Source organism: Euprymna scolopes, chromosome 21 (assembly GCF_053919585.1).
Source record: "Euprymna scolopes isolate OS-2025 chromosome 21, ASM5391958v1, whole genome shotgun sequence".
NCBI classification, from domain to species: Eukaryota; Metazoa; Mollusca; class Cephalopoda; order Sepiida; family Sepiolidae; genus Euprymna; species Euprymna scolopes.
The window spans coordinates 115,870,785-115,878,186 of NC_136502.1; positions in this window are offsets into that span (position 1 = coordinate 115,870,785).

Below are 7,402 nucleotides of genomic sequence, written 5' to 3' on the forward strand. Positions count from 1 at the left end.
AAATCGATGATGAGTATATATATCAGCACAGATCTCCCTGATTGGCACACTAATTACCCCAAATTTATAAGAGAAAAGTGGCAACGACCAGACATTGTTCTGTCGTCGAGAACAAGAAAAAGACTGATCTCGATTGAATTGACAATACATTATGAGAGCCAAGTAGCAAAACAACATCAATACAAAATACAGAAATATGAACATCCAAAAAGAGCTGAAGGTTATTTTGTAATCCTTTGAGCTGTTGAGATTAGAGCAAGGGGTTTCCTTTCTTTCTGTATCAACTTTTAAGCAAGCTTGAAATTAAAGGCTGAAAAAGAGTTGGTCATTAAACACCTCATAGAGATAACCAAACAATGTGGCTCTGGGCAAAAAGGAATACCACATGATGAAAGAGTAGCAGTTCTTTGTGAGAAGATTTATTTATTTCAGTTTTTATTTTTATTTATTTATTGTTTTTATTTTTATTTATTTATTGTTTTTATTTATTTATTGTTTTCTTATTGTTTTTTAATTTATTTCTTTATTTTATTTGTTCATTTTTGGTTCCCCGACAAAAGGAGGGTGGACCTGTAAATTCACCCTTATCCATTCGTTTATCCGCGCTTTTCTCAATAACTGCGACTTGGAATTTTTTGAAATTTTGCATAAAAATTAAACATGGTACGAGTAAAAAAAAGTAACAGAACGGATTTTCCGGGAAAACTCTGGTTCCCCCCCCCCCCAGGGGTGCTTTTCGGGTTAAAATGGCCAAAATTGACACTTTTGTGCTTATTAAAAAAAAGATTGATACCTTGGATTTTTATAACACTTTCTGAAAAATGTAACTAACTGATTTCTATATAATTTTGTTTGTCTATACTTCACGATAACTCTTGGGTTTGCTCCAGGGGCTCTTTTAGGGCTAATAAAAACACTCCATTTTTGGGACTATTTTTCCATATTTGTCCAAATATTTCCGTGTATGTCTATTTGGCATTTTTGCATAGTGCTGAACTCAAATTTAAATATGTTAACGCCTTGGGGACCGTTGGGGCTAAATGGGGGGAGAGGATTATGAACTTCGTCATTACTTACATCATTAACAAAATTGGAAGTTATATTACGAACCCGTTACAGCAGAAGTAAAAACCTGTAGTTCGTAACGTATTAATAGCGCACTATCTTTATCTGCATATTCTAGTCATGCTTTAAAGAGTTAATATCAATACAATACTATTTGGTCCCCCGACAAAAGGAGGGTGGACCTGTGAATTCACATTTGTCCGTTCGTCCGTTTGTCTGATCGCGCATTTCTCAATAACTATGTTTAGGAATGTTTTGAAATTTTGCACAAACATTAAACATGAAATGAGTAAAAAGTAACATAACGGATTTTCCAGGAATACTCTGGTTGCCCCCCCCCCCAGGGGTGCTTTACGGGTTAAAATGGCTAAAATTTACACTTTTTGTGCTTATTAAAAAAAAAAAGAAAAATGATGCCTTGGATTTTTATAAAACTTTATGAAAAGTTGTAACTAACTGATTTCTATATAATTTTGTTTGTCTATACTTCACGATAATTCTTGGGTTTGCTCCAGGGGCTCTTTTAGGGCTAATAAAAACACTCCATTTTTGGGACTATTTTACCATATTTGTCCAAAATTTTCTGTGTATGTCTATTTAGCATTTTTACATGGTGCTGGACTCAAATTTAAATATGTTAGGGTTAGGGTTAGGGTTAAGGTTATGTTAACGCCTTGGGAACTTTTGGGGCTAAATGGGGGGGGGGCAAATGATGGACTTAGTCATTTCTTTTTTTGCATGGTGCAGAACTCAAATTTACATATGTTAAGGCCTAAAAGTGCATCGCCTGTTCATTTAACATCCCCTGGGGACTTTTGGGGCTAAATGGGTGGAGGGGGAGGCAAATGCTGAACTTAGTCATTTTTTTATGCCTCGTTCACTGTGCATTCACGGGGGACCATGCATGCTTCACTTGTTCTTTTTTGTTTCCTTATGAACGCGTCTTAATGAATACGTTAGATACAGCCGCTAAACATTAAAAACGACACATGAAATGCTAAGCTATTTACCGAAATGGGAAAAACTAAATTATTAAACATCCAACTTTTTTTTCTATTGAACAGTTCATTTAAATGCTATTCAGATAATGGGGCCTCACATAAGCGAGGGAGGTCGATAATGCAGAAAAGCTGTTGAGAAGGCTGCGAAATAGTGCATAATCTCTAATGACCCAAGATGACTTTCACGAAAAACACTTGTCTAGTTGTAACTACTATCAATAATTTCCCCCACTCTTTATCTGTGCCTAAGCCTAAACGTAGATTCCATGAACAAAGCTTCTTTCTTAGAACTGGAGGCTGAAATGAAATAACCCCCAAGTGAAAAAAGACGATAAACACAAAGAAAGGCTCTGAAACGGTCCGTATTCTCTCCTTATGACCCAACATTAACTGGAAGCCAAAATGAAATACTTCACAAGTGAAAACAGTTGAAAAACATTAAATTATATACAAGCCTACAAGGTAAGCTGCTTCTTTCAAAACATAATATCTTCTGTTGTCCATTTGCTTCATAGTGATTTTCTGCTACTGTTCCAGTAGCAAATTTTATTTTATTCATCTTAGGTGTTATTCACACAGCATTTCAGTCAATGTAACCTCTGATTTTTTTGAGAATCTGTATGGAATTTCAAGCCAAACTCTTTATTTAACCCATAAGGGGTAACATGCTCTGATTCCGTCAGCCATGACAAGGTAGAAGTCCTAAATAATTGCAATTGTATTTTGAGTGTTGCCAGTACTGGGGATTGAACCTTCAACTTTCAGAAGAGTGAAATTTACAACTGAATGTTTTAAGTACTTTATCCACAGCCATAGGCGACACTCAAAATATAATTTTGAATTACTTGAGACTTCTACCAACTCATGGCTGATGAAACGAGAGCATGCTACCCCCATGGATTAAATAAAGGGTTTCACTTGAAATTCCATGCAGATTCCTAACTTTGATAGAAAGATTCTCAAGTTTGAAAAGATACGCCTGAAGTTCGGAAATTACATTGACCAAAACCGAATAACTATAAAGAAGAGAAGTCCGAACATTTCAAGTAATATGAAAACTGTTTTTTAGAAAGAAATTTGTAACATTTATTAAATTATTATAAAATATTGTATAACACTAGCAAGAAACTTCATCTTTTTCTCAATACTTTTGCATGCACTCTCATTAATATTGATCTTTTTGTTTTTTTAACCAATAAAATAAGGAAAATTTCCAATTAGTATTTCAATGTTTTTATTTCCATTTATCCCAGTGTTCGACTATTTCATTAGCCATCTTCAAAGAATTATATATTAATAATAATTATCAATAACAGCAATAATAATGATAATAATAATAGTCAATAAAATGGTTTTATAAAATAGGATCAAAACATGGTCGCATTTAAATATTTTATTGTTGATGATAGCAGGTATTTTAAATTTTTTCTAGAAAGTTTAATTCATTTATCGTCTTTTTTCTGCATTTATGGAAATAAGAAAATATTAAAAAATGAAAAATTAATAAAAATAAAAACCATAATTTTTTGATTGTTGAAATGAAACTCAACATTGTGTATGTGTGGGTATGTATATATATATATATATATATATATATATATATATATATATATATATATATGAATGTTAAAAATAAAAAAATAACCAAAAATTTAGCCAAACCTCAAATTTATTTCAACCTAATAGGGCCTATTCAATTGAGTAAGCTGTTCAAGGTTTGTCGCTCAAGATTTTTGTCCGGCTATGCATTGAGCTCTCCCACTTAAGATTTCCTACAGAAACTGCTCTATCCTTTATGGGCATAACATTCCAATATATATATATATATATAAATGAATTTATTTGATTGGGATTGTCTTATAAATATTGATGCTAATATTTATATGGGCTTTAATTTTACAGTATTATACAAGCTGTAATCTGAAACTATTTCAAACTATCATATATATATATATATATATATAATTTAACTGAAATTGTGTGCCCAAATTTTAGATTAGCATCGACTATTCGAACTACTGTTTTCATTTTGGATGTTATTCTCTCCCAACACTATGGCCAATGTAAACTCTACTTTCTTCAGTTGCATTGTGGGAATTTTTATGGAATTTTGAACTGAGCCCTTTATTTAATCCACAGGGATAGATTATTCTCATTCTGTCAGCCATGATCAGATAGAAGACTTTTTATTATATTCATAATGTCGTCTGTAGTGAGGATTGAACCTTCAACCTAACCTCACGACAAACAATATTAACATAATAAAAGTTACTCATGGCTGATGGAATGAGAATAATTTCCCGTGGATTCAATAAAAGTTCACTTCAACAAACTAATAAATTAATTTGCACTGGTTCAGTAAATGATATATAATGTTTGCAATGTTTCTAACTGTTTTGTTGTGTTTTTGATTATTTTGTAGTTTGTGTGTCACGCTTACATCTGGGTCATTTGTTATGTATTTTCATTTCTTGTAATAAATAATTTAACCAAGAATTCTTCAAAAGTTTTGGTTTCGATTATAGCTGATGGCACTCAAGCCATTTAATTTTTTTATAAATAATTTTGCTAAGAATTCTTCATAATTTTGGTTTCGGTTTCGATTATAGCTAATGGCACTCCAATAATCTATTATTTAAAAAGAATTTTATCAAGAATTCTTCTTAAGTCTTGATTTTGAATTTAGCTGATGGCACCTTAGTAATCTATTTTTTTATAAATAATTTTATTAAGAATTCTTCATAAGTTTTGGTTTTGGTTTAGATTATAGCTGAAGGAACTAAAGTTATATATATATATATATATATATATATATATATATATATATATATATATATATAGGTTTTATTTTTTATTACAGTATCTTTCTGTTAAGTTACAGTAAAAGTCTGAGGAAGCTACAGACGGCCAAAAAACGGCAAGGTAGCTGAAACAATAATGTAACTTAACAGAAAGATACGGTAATAAAAATAAAACGCATATTTGCTCTTCAATAGTATTGAGCATTTTCTTCAGTTTTTATTAATTAACATTTATAATATATATATATATATATATATATATATATATATATATATATATATATATATATTCATAAGTTTGGGATTTGGTTTCATTTCAAGCTGATGAACCCAAGTCATTTAGATATATTTTTTTTATTTTTGAAATCGCAACTTTATAATATATAAAAATCGATAGAACATTAAATCCATAATAATATATACACAATCTGCAAGAATTAAAATTTCATATTTAAGCATATTTTATGACCTGGCTCTGCCGGGCGTCTATGCTAACTTAGATAAATACTTTCACAATTTTAACAAAATAGCTACAATAATATCAGAATATCTCCTTTTATACTGAACATCTACAGAATGCCAACATCAATATATTATATATGAATCAGTCCCCTGTGGAATGTCCACAGGTCCTGCTAGTTTTGATATTATTTGTTTTATGTTTCTAGTGTAAGATGTGTTTAATAAAATCAAAACTACAAATTATTATTATTTTTTTTTTGTATTCTGAGATGACAATTAATAATTCATATTATTTGGATTCTTGAGACTATATTGTTCTTATCTTAAATGTTATTTTAACGTTTCGATCAATATAACCTTTGATCTTTTTCAGGTTTATCTTGTTGAATTTAGGAATCTTTCTATCAAACTTGTGAATCTACATAAAGTTTCAAACAGAACCTTTTATTTAATCCACAGAGGTAGCATGCTCTCATTCCGTAAGCCATGGCCAGGTAGAAGTCCTAAATAATTAAAAATTGTCTTTTGAGTATCGCCCGGACAGAGGATAGGACTATACTAGAATTATTTGCAAGGACCCGTGGCATAATGGATAAAGTACTTGATAAAATTCAGTTGTAAATGGCACTCTTCTGGAGAATTTATTTTATTTAATTATTAAGACATGTTTTTGTTGTTTTTTTTTTTTGTTTTTTTACGACGTTTCAGCCAATTATTCCTCACGCCTTCGTCAGGTTAAAAAAAAAACAACTAGAGGATGAGGTTAATAGTCGAAATAATTAAATAAAATAAATTATACAAATTTATTCATCTCCAAAATGATTCCAAATCAATTCAATAATACTCTTCTGGAAGTTGAAAGTTTAATCCCCAGCGCAGTCAATACTCAGAATACAATTATGAATTACTTAGGACTTTTATCAGAAATGTAGAGCATGCTACCAACATGAATTCAATAAAGGTCTCCATTTGAAATTCCATGCAAATTCCAGAGTTTAACACTCAAAGAAATTCAATGCCTGAAACGTTGTAAAAATACGACTCAAGATAAGAACAGTAGTCTGAATAATCGAAATAATACAAATGATTAATAAGTTTAATATTCATGATCTCGCGTTGAAACCAAGCACGTGGTGATGACACCAAATAGGTTCGATTTAAAAGTTGTCTTTTTTTTATAATTGTTAATTCTAGGTAAACCTATTTTCTGGAGCAATTTAATTGTTTCTTACGTTTTAAAAAGACGTCATACTTTCATTGCGTCCATCTTTTTTCTTTTGTTATCATCATTTTATGCTTTAGATAGACACAAGCGAATTAAAAAAAAAATTGTTTCTTGAAAGTAGTACATCTGCCAGCTGCAATGATGTCAAACATGTCAGCCCTTGCACCACGACATGCTATAAAAGCCATTTCATTCTGCAAGGCGCATACTTTAATCAAGACAATCCTGACAATCTTCAGAAGAAACAAAATGAAACTAAGGCCAATAACTCTAGAAGTCTCCATTGTTACTGGAATAAAAATGAGTTATTTTTACATCTTAACCAACAGATTCCAGTTCAATTGTTGAGCTAATCAAATGGGGAGTCAAAAATGTACTGCCAAACCAATTTATTATGGCTAATTTATATCTGAGTTGAAAATGACTAAAGATTCAGATGATGTGAATTCTGGTTACTAGGTTCTTTTATAAGAAGTGGTTCTTGCCCAAAATTTCCCCAATACAAAAAAAATATTAAAGAAAAATCAGTATGATGTACGTACCCGTGCTAAAACGAAAATATCATATTCCAAAAATCGTGTAAATTGATTAAGTAGTTTTATATTTATATAAAAAAAAATCATTTTGAAGTGAGTAACAGGAATTCATAGAGGTTATAACATAAATCTCATTTGGATCATTGAGTTATCTCCCTTTGTTTCTATTGGGGGAGGAATTGTTTTCAAAATGGTGGACAAGCCAGCTACTTTTCTGTTACTAATAAAATTTTATTTTTTTATTCAAGCTACTTGATCAATTTGCATCATTCATGAGCTATGATATTTTTGTTTCATCATATGGAGTTTTAT